Source organism: Oncorhynchus gorbuscha, linkage group LG04, assembly GCF_021184085.1.
Source record: "Oncorhynchus gorbuscha isolate QuinsamMale2020 ecotype Even-year linkage group LG04, OgorEven_v1.0, whole genome shotgun sequence".
In the NCBI taxonomy this organism is placed as follows: domain Eukaryota; kingdom Metazoa; phylum Chordata; class Actinopteri; order Salmoniformes; family Salmonidae; genus Oncorhynchus; species Oncorhynchus gorbuscha.
Genome location: NC_060176.1, coordinates 3,501,707 through 3,511,941, shown reverse-complemented (window position 1 = coordinate 3,511,941; position 10,235 = coordinate 3,501,707).

Sequence of the window (10,235 nt, the reverse complement as noted above, 5' to 3'; positions counted from 1 at the left end):
GTTAGGGTAATGGTTAAGGTTAGGGTAATGGTTAAGCTTGGGTAATGGTTAAGCTTGGGTAATGGTTAAGCTTAGGGTAATGGTTAAGGTTAGGGTAATGGTTAAGGTTAGGGTTAGGGTAATGGTTAAGGTTAGGCTAATGGTTAAGGTTAGGGTTAGGGTAATGGATAAGGTTAGGGTAATGGTTAAGGTTAGGGTTAGGGTAATGGTTAAGCTTAGGGTACTGGTTAAGCTTAGGGTAATGGTTAAGGTTAGGGTAATGGTTAAGGTTAGGGTTAGGGTAATGGTTAAGCTTAGGGTAATGGTTAAGGTTAGGGTTAGGGTAATGGTTAAGCTTAGGGTAATGGGTAAGGTTAGGGTTAGGGTAATGGTTAAGGTTAGGGTAATGGTTAAGGTTAGGGTAATGGTTAAGGATAGGGTAATAATTAAGGTTAGGGTAATGGTTAAGGTTAGGGTAATGGTTAAGGTTAAGGTAATGGTTAAGGTTAGGGTAATGGTTAAGGTTAGGGTAAGTGAAAAGGTTAGGGTAATTAAGGTAATGGTTAAGGTTAGGGTAATGGTTAAGGGTAATGGTTAAGGTTAGGGTAAATGTTAAGGTAATTGTTAAGGTTAATGTAAGGCATAGGGAGACAGCCATCCAAAACCATTCAAACCCTGCTTGAATACCCTGGTTGTGTACCCTGGTGGAATACCCTGGTTGAATACCCTGGTTGAAAGGATAGAGCTGGCCTTGGAGAACTGGGATTGTCATCCTAATGACGGCTGAGACAGTTCAGACGGACAACACAGCTTCAAACACACCAAGGTTCTGGAACCTGCCAGGTCTCCTCACTGCTCTCTCCTTAGAGACAGTTCAGAAGGACAACACAGCTTCAAACACACCAAGGTTCTGAAACCTGCCAGGTCTCCTCACTGCTCTCTCCTTAGAGACAGTTCAGAAGGACAACACAGCTTCAAACACACCAAGGTTCTGGATCCTGCCAGGTCTCCTCACTGCTCTCTCCTTAGAGACAGTTCAGAAGGACAACACAGCTTCAAACACACCAAGGTTCTGGATCCTGCCAGGTCTCCTCACTGCTCTCTCCTTAGAGACAGTTCAGAAGGACAACACAGCTTCAAACACACCAAGGTTCTGGATCCTGCCAGGTCTCCTCACTGCTCTCTCCTTAGAGACAGTTCAGACGGGCAACACAGCTTCAAACACACCAAGGTTCTGGATCCTGCCAGGTCTCCTCACTGCTCTCTCCTTAGAGACAGTTCAGACGGGCAACACAGCTTCAAACACACCAAGGTTCTGGATCCTGCCAGGTCTCCTCACTGCTCTCTCCATAGAGACAGTTCAGACGGACAACACAGCTTCAAACACACCAAGGTTCTGGAAGCTGCCAGGTCTCCTCATTGCGCTCTCCTTAGCGTGTCAGAGCGGTTTGAAATGTGGTTTGGCCAATACTGTACACATCATATTTCACCTGAGAGAGACAGAGACCTTGGTAGAGGAGAGAGGGGAGGTGTAGATAGAGGGGGTTGTGGTGGAGAGGTTAGGGTGAAGAGTGTGAGGAGGACACGGAACTGTGTGTGTGTGTGTGTGTGTGTGTGTGTGTGTGTGTGTGTGTGTGTGTGTGTGTGTGTGTGTGTGTGTGTGTGTTTGTGACACCTTGAGGTGAGGCTGACAGCCAGGAGACCGTAAATAATGTGTGTGACAGGCTAACTCACAGCCTGACCACAAACACCCTGTTTCACACACACCTCTCTAAACACGTACACACACTCCTCTCCTCTACCTAACTCACCCTCTTATACATACCTTATCCCAAACACACATTATTACACACATCTCACCCAAAACTATTTATCTGAAGTCTGTTTTCCTGGAGAAAAGACGAGCAAGCTTTCCTTCTTCAGACTGTTCACTGTTATCATTTTATTAAAGCCTTTATCAACTCCTGCTAAATAACAGAGATTCATTTTCATATTTGTATGTGATTCAGAGAAGAGCAGGAGCAGAAAACACCACTTGCATTTATTACAATCCCTACTGATGCATCAGAGTCTCACACACACACACACACTCACACATGCACCCACTCTTTTAACTCTCCCTACCAGCTCCAGAAGCACATTTATTAGTTTTATGGTCTCCAAATAAAACATGAATCAACCCTGTTTCCAGAGTGCTGTTTCTAATAACTTGAGAGTGACTGCTTCTGCCGACGTATGCACTGTAGAAGCTCCCCACTGAAGATTGTGTGTGTGTGTGTGTGTGTGTGTGTGTGTGTGTGTGTGTGTGTGTGTGTGTGTGTGTGTGTGTGTGTGTGTGTGTGTGTGTGTGTGTGTGTGTGTGTGTGTGTGTGTGTGTGTGTGTGTGTGTGTGTGTGTGTGTCATTGTCACTAGCTGTTTGTTGATTTAAGTGCTCCTCTCTCTGAGCAGGACTGAGGAGGACAGGGAGACTCTCACAACGTCCCTCATATATGAGATTACACCACACTTACAGACAAACACACCTCACACACACACACACACACCTCACACACACACACCTCACACACACACACACACACCTCACAACATTAGACACCTCTGTAAGAATGAAAACCTATTACAACGAAGATCATTTTATTTGCACATCAATCATATTGCACATCAATCACAAAATATCAAAAACAGTTGGTACAGACTTAACAATCAATGACCTTCCAACATACAACATTTAGGTATAAGAAATTGATTGATATAAATTGTATTTTCTATCACAAACACACACCTCACAACATCACACACACACACACACACATTGACATTTGCCTGTAAAGGTCCTGCATATTTGTTCTACTGGACTGGGGAGATAATCCCTGTACCTGCCCCTCGGACAGCAACCACAAAGGAATCTCTCTCGATCTCACACACACACACACACACATATATCTCCCCTCCCCCTCTATCGCTCACTTGCTTCTCTGTCCACCCTTCCCCAGCTGAAACAATCAGAAATGACTCTTATCCTCTCTCTCTCATCAACAACATCTCACAGTTTGACATCAGTACTCTATGTTTGTCGAGGGGGGTAAAAACGTCACATTTTGACAGAAATGAATTGTTAAGGAAAAGGTTAAGGTTTGGGATATGGATCAAACAGAAACAACTCAACTGGGATTGAACAAGTGACCCTCAGAAACGGAGTTTGCAGCTTCCACCCTTCCACCCTTCCACCATCCACCCTTCCACCCTTCCACCCTTCCACCATCCACCCTTCCACCATCCACATCCACAACACCCTAGCAAGGCACAAGCATACTTGATGGTAATAGTGCTCACTGTTGCCCCTAGTGGACGGTTTTGAAGTTATTTCCCAATGTCCTGGGGACGAACATCGAATATCGAGTGACCTGACTTCTCTCATCCTCCTCTCCATCTCTCTCTCATCTCAGCTCATTCTGTAGATGGTTCTTCCTAGTTGGTCACTGACTGTCCAATCCTGTCTCTGTAAGTCAATGACGTCATGGTTTTCCAGCATTGATTGACAGCCTGTCAGCCAATCAGTTATAATATGTTGTGTTGATCAGCCAGCTTTTGCCTGATAGAGACATTTACATAACATTTGCATGATGTGAACAAGCAGAGACTGACTGCCCACCTTACTGTACATGGACAAACACACACAGACAGAAGCACACACACCAACACACTGTTCTCCACCCTTTGCGAGGAAGGTCAGCCCATATAATATGAGTCCAATGACAAGCTGCTCTCTCCTTTCTCTCTCTCATCTCTCTCTTCCCTCTCTTCTCTTCTTTCTCTCCTCTCTCTCCTCTCTCTCTTCTCTCTTTGTTCTCTATCTCCTCTCTCTTATCTGTTATATCTCTCCTCTCTCTCTGTTCTCTATCTCCTCTCTCTCCTCTTATCTGTTCTCTCTCATATGTTATATCTCTCCTCTCTCCTCTCTCTCTTCTCTCTTTGTTCTCTCTCTCCTCTCTCTTATCTGTTCTCTCTTCTCTCTTTGTTCTCTCTCCTCTCCTCTCTCCACTCTCTTCTCACTCTCTTCTCTCTCTGTTCTCTCTCCTCTCCTCTGTTATATCTCTCCTCTCTCTCTGTTCTCTCTCTCCTCTCTCTTATCTGTTATCTCTCCTCTCTCTCTGTTCTCTCTCCTCTTATCTGTTATCTCTCCTCTCTCTGTTCTCTCTCCTCTCCTCTGTTCTCTCTCCTCTTATCTGTTATCTCTCCTCTCTCTGTTCTCTCTCCTCTCCTCTGTTATCTCTCCTCTTATCTGTTATCTCTCCTCTCTCTGTTCTCTCTCCTCTCCTCTGTTCTCTCTCCTCTTATCTGTTATCTCTCCTCTCTCTGTTCTCTCTCCTCTCTCTGTTCTCTCTCCTCTCCTCTGTTATATCTCTCCTCTCTCTGTTCTCTATCTCCTCTCTCTTATCTGTTCTCTCTCTCCTCTCTCTTATCTGTTATCTCTCCTCTCTCTGTTCTCTCTTCTCTTATCTGTTCTCTTCTCTCTGTTCTCTCTCCTCTCCTCTGTTCTCTCTCATCCGTTATATCTCTCCTCTCTCCACTCTCTTCTCTCTCTGTTCTCTCTCTCCTCTCTCTTATCTGTTATCTCATTCCCTCTCTCAATCCAGTCCTCGTCTCACTGATGGAATCTCCTTTTAGGAGCAAACACACAGACTCTCTCTCTCTCTGAGAGAGAGAGAGAGAGAGAGAGAGAGAGAGAGAGAGAGAGAGAGAGAGAGAGAGAGAGAGAGAGAGAGAGAGAGAGAGAGAGAGAGAGAGAGAGAGAGAGAGAGAGAGAGAGAGAGAGAGAGAGAGAGAGAGAGAGAGAGAGAGAGAGAGAGAGAGAGAGAGAGAGAGAGAGAGAGAGAGAGAGAGAGAGAGGAGGTGGAGTAGGTTACTCTCTAATGTGTCCAGTCTTTGTGATCTTGCCATTTGCTCTTTTGATGAGAACATTGATTCCATAGTGCTGGAGTCTTTGAGACTGGAGAGAGATATTGACCCTGTGTGTGTCTGTCCCTGAATGTGTGTGTGTGACCTGTGTGTGTGTGTGACCTGCCTGGCTGTGGTTTCCCCTTGACCATGTCCTCTCCTCCTGCTGTGACTATGTGTTCTTTCATGTTCCCAGCAGCACACACCTTTCCCTGACCTATCACACACATACTACGAGCAACTGTACTTGTGGCAACTATAGACCGGGCGGATTGAACCAGCAGCCATCCATAGAGAGTTGGATTGCCTGTGGTTGGATAGATGTGTAGGGGAGTGTGTGTGTATATCTATAGATGTGTGTTAGTGTGTTTTTTCATTGTGTGTATCAGTTGTCAGGCTGGATGTCCTCATTAGCTACAGGATGTCCCCAGCAGGAGAGAAGAGGTATGGATACAATACATGTGTGTGTTTTATGTAAGTGTGTGTGTAGCAGTGGAGTTTCATACTGCTCCATCGCTGTGATCGATCTTTTCAGATGCTACTTATATTCATGACCTGTTTGGACTGCAGGAATCACACCTGCAGTCTCTCTCTCTCTCTCTCTCTTGTGTCTCTCTCTCTCTTGTCTCTCTCTCTCTCTTGTCTCTCTCTTGTCTCTCTCTCTCTCTCTCTCTCTCTCTCTCTCTCTCTCTCTGTCTCTCTCTCTCTCTCTCTCTGTCTCTCTCTCTCTCTCTCTCTCTCTCTCTCTCTCTCTCTCTCTCTCTCTCTCTCTCTCTCTCTCTCTCTCTCTCTCTCTCTCTCTCTCTCTCTCTCTCTCTCTCTCTCTAGTCATACCTCTAGAAAGCCTATATAGAGGAGAGAAAAAGACCTACTCAGTCTGTTTGACTGACAACCATTTCCAAAACAGTATATATACTGTACTGTATACGATTGAAGTCGGAAGTTTACATACACTTAGGTTGGAGTCATTAAAACTCCTTTTCAACCACTCCACAAATTTCTTGTTAACAAACTATAGTTTTGGCAAGTCGGTTAGGAGATCTACTTTGTGCATGACACAAGTACTTTTTTCAACAATTTTTTACAGACAGATTATTTCAGTTGTAACTCACTGTATCACCATTCTAGTGAAATGTACATACACAACGTTGACTTTGCCTTTAAACAGCTTGAAAAATTCCAGAGAATTATGTCATGGCTTTTGAAGCTTCTGATAGGCAGATTTACATCATTTGAGTCAATTGGAGATGTATTTCAAGGCCTACCTTCAAACTCAGTGCCTCTTTGCTTGACATCATGGGACAATAAAAATAAATCAGCCAAGACCTCAGAAATACATTTGTAGACCTCCACAAGTCTGGTTCATCCTTGGAAGCAATTTCCAAACGCCTGAAGGTACCAAGTTCATCTGTACAAACAATAGTACGCAAGTCTAAACACCATGGGACCATGCAGCCGTCATGCCGCTCAGGAAGAAGACGCATTCTATCTATATCCACAGTAAAACGAGTCCTATATCGACATAAGCTGAAAGGCCGCTCAGTAAGGAAGAAGCCACTGCTCCAAACCCGCCATAAAAAAAGCCAGACTACGGTTTGCAACTGCACATGGGGACAAAGATTATACTTTTTGGAGAAATGTTCTCTGGTCTGATGAAACAAAAATAGAACTGTTTGGCCATAATGACCATTGTTTTGTTTGGAGGAAAAAGGGGGAGGCTTGCAAGCTGAAGAACACCATCCAAACCGTTAAGCACGGGGGTGGCAGCATTATGTTGTGAGGGTGCTTTGCTGCAGGAGGAACTGGTGCACTTCACAAAATAGATGGCATCATGAGGAGAAATATTATGTGGATATATTGAAGCAACATCTCAAGACATCAGTCAGGAAGTTAAAGCTTGGTCGCAAATGGGTCTTCCAAATGGACAATGACCCCAAGCATACTTCCAAAGTTGTGGCAAAATGGCTTAAGGACAACAAAATCAAGGTATTGGAGTGGCTATCACAAAGCCCTGACTTCACTCCTATCGGAAATTTGTGGGCAGAACTGAAAAAGCATGTGTGAGCAAGGAGGCCTACAAACCTGACTCAGTTACACCAGCTCTGCCAGGAGGAATGGGCCAGAATTCACCCAACTTATTGTGGGAAGCTTGTGGAAGGCTACCCGAAACATTTGACCCAAGTTAAACAATTTAAAGACAATGCTACCTAATACTAATTGAGTGTATGTAAACTTCTGACCCACTGGGTGTCACGCCTTGGTCATCGTATTTTGTGTTTTTGTTATATATTTGTTCAGGCCAGGGTGTGACATGGGGTTATTGTATTGTCGTATTGGGGTTTTTGTAGGCATTGGGATTCTGGTTGATTAGGAGTGTGTCTAGTATAGGCTTGGCTGCCTGAGGCGGTTCTCAATCAGAGTCAGGTGATTCTCGTTGTCTCTGATTGGGAACCGTATTTAGGTAGCCGGGGTTTCACTGTGTATTTCGTGGGTGATTATTCCTGTCTCTGTGTAGTGTTCACCAGATAGGCTGTATTAGGTTTCACGGTCCATTTGTTGTTTTTGTATTTATTTAGTTATTTTCATGTATCGCGATTCATTCATTAAAAGAACATGAGTAACAACCACGCTGCATTTCGGTCCGACTCTCTTTCGACAAACGAAGAACGCCGTTACAGAATCACCCACCACACACGGACCGAGTGGCGTGGTAACAGATAAAAAGGGATCGGTAGTGGCTAATAGGACGGTGACGACGACCGCCGAGCACAGCCCGAACGGGCAGGAGAGCCAACCTCGGCGGGCGTCGTGACATCATGTCTCGCTCCATCCACCAACGCCACGTTGCACTACAGACTGTCCAGGAGTTGGCGGATGCTTTAGTCCAGGTCTGGGAGGAGATCCCTCAGGAGACCATCCGCCACCTCATCAGGAGCATGCCCAGGCATTGTAGGGAGGTCATACAGGCACGTGGAGGCCACACAAACTACTGAGCCTCATTTTGACTTGTTTTAAGGACATTACATCAAAGTTGGATCAGCCTGTAGTGTGGTTTTCCACTTTAATTTGGAGTGTGACTCCAAATCCGGACCTCCATGGGTTGATAAATTTGATTTCCATTGATACTTTTTGTGTGATTTTGTTGTCAGCACATTCAACTATGTAAAGAAAAAAGTATTTAATAAGAATATTTCATTCATTCAGATCGAGGATGTGTTATCTTAGTGTTCCCTTTATTTTTTTGAGCAGTGTATTTAGCTAAGGTGTATGTAAACTTCTGACTTCAACTGAATATACTTAGTGTACAAAACATTAGGAACACCTGCTCTTTCCATGACAGGCTGACCAGCTTAATCCAGGTAAAAGCTATGATCCCTTATTGATGTCACTTGTTAAATCCACTTCATTCAGCGTAGAAGAAGGGGAGGAGACAGGTTAAAGATGGAATTTTAAGCCTTGAGACAATTGAGACATGGATTGTGTATGTGTGCCATTTAGAGGGTGTATGGGCAAGACAAAAGACTTAAGTGCCTTTGAACAGGGTATGGCAGTATGGAGCAGGCACACCAGTTTGTGTCAAGAACTGCAATGCTTTTTCCCATGTGTATTAAGAATGGTCCACCACCCAAAGGACATCCAGCCAACTTGACACAACTGTGGGAAGCATTGGAGTCAACATGGGCCAGAATCCCTGTGGAAGCTTTTGACACCTTGTAGAGTCCATGCCCCAATGAATTGAGTCTGTTCTGGGGGAGTGGGGGGGGGTTAGAGTTGTATACTTGGTATATATAATAAAATATGTTTTGTATACTCGGTATATATAATAAAATATGTTTTGTATACTCGGTATATATAATAAAATATGTTTTGTTTACTTGATATATATAATAAAATATGTTTTGGTTCTCGGTATATATAATAAAATATGTTTTGTTTACTTGGTATATATAATAAAATATGTTTTGGTTCTCGGTATATATAATAAAATATGTTTTGTTTACTTGGTATATATAATAAAATATGTTTTGCGTTCTCGGTATATATAATAAAATATGTTTTGTATACTCGGTATATATAATAAAATATGTTTTGTTAACTTGGTATATATAATAAAATATGTTTTGTTTACTTGGTATATATAATAAAATATGTTTTGCGTTCTCGGTATATATAATAACCATGGTGCTTGCCTACGGAGCTGTGAGGGGAACGGCACCTCAGTACCTCCAGGCTCTGATCAGGCCCTACACCCAAATAAGGGCACTGCGTTCATCCACCTCTGGCCTGCTCGCCTCCCTACCACTGAGGAAGTACAGTTCCCGCTCAGCCCAGTCAAAACTGTTCGCTGCTCTGGCTCCCCAATGGTGGAACAAACTCCCTCATGACGCCAGGACAGCGGAGTCAATCACCACCTTCCGGAGACACCTGAAACCCCACCTCTTTAAGGAATACCTAGGATAGGATAAAGTAATCCTTCTCACCCCCCCCCCCCTTAAAATATTTAGATGCACTATTGTAAAGTGGCTGTTCCACTGGATGTCATAAGGTGAATGCACCAATTTGTAAGTCGCTCTGGATAAGAGCGTCTGCTAAATGACTTAAATGTAATGTAATGTAAATGTAATAAAATATGTTTTGTATACTCGGTATATATCATTTTTTTAAATTGCGTAATCGGTATATATAATAAAACATGTTTTGCATACTCTGTATATATAATAAAAATATGTTTTGTATACTCGGTATATATAATAAAGTATGTTTCGTATACTCGGTATATATAGTAAAATACGTTTTTTTGTCACATACAGCGGATAGGTTCAGTGAAATGTGTTGTGTTACAGGGTCACCCGTAGTAGTATGGCACCCCTGGAGCAAATGAGGGTTAAGTGCCTTGCTCAAGGGCACATCAACAGATTTTCTTCACCGCTCGGTTATTTGAACCAGCGACCATTTGGTTACTGGCCCAACTCATATAGAGGAGAGAGAGAGATACCTACTCTGTCTGCTTGACTTAAGACCATCTCCTAGACAGTATATATAGAATGTGTAGGAATGACTAGAGTTGAGTCGATATACCACCTTCAAGTAAACTGTAACCAGAGGACATTAAGGACATTCTGTATGTCCCATGTTATGTAGTGGTCCAACTAAAGGACATCCCCGTGGGTCTATACATTCTTCCCAGCAGGCCACTGGGTGTTGTGAAGGCCCTACCTCTTCCTGTATTGACATTGCGTGCCCTTTCAGAGCCCCCCGCCAAGCCAGTTTCCTTTATCTGTCTGTGCCGACCAGTGGGGTTTCCCACCTCACAGGA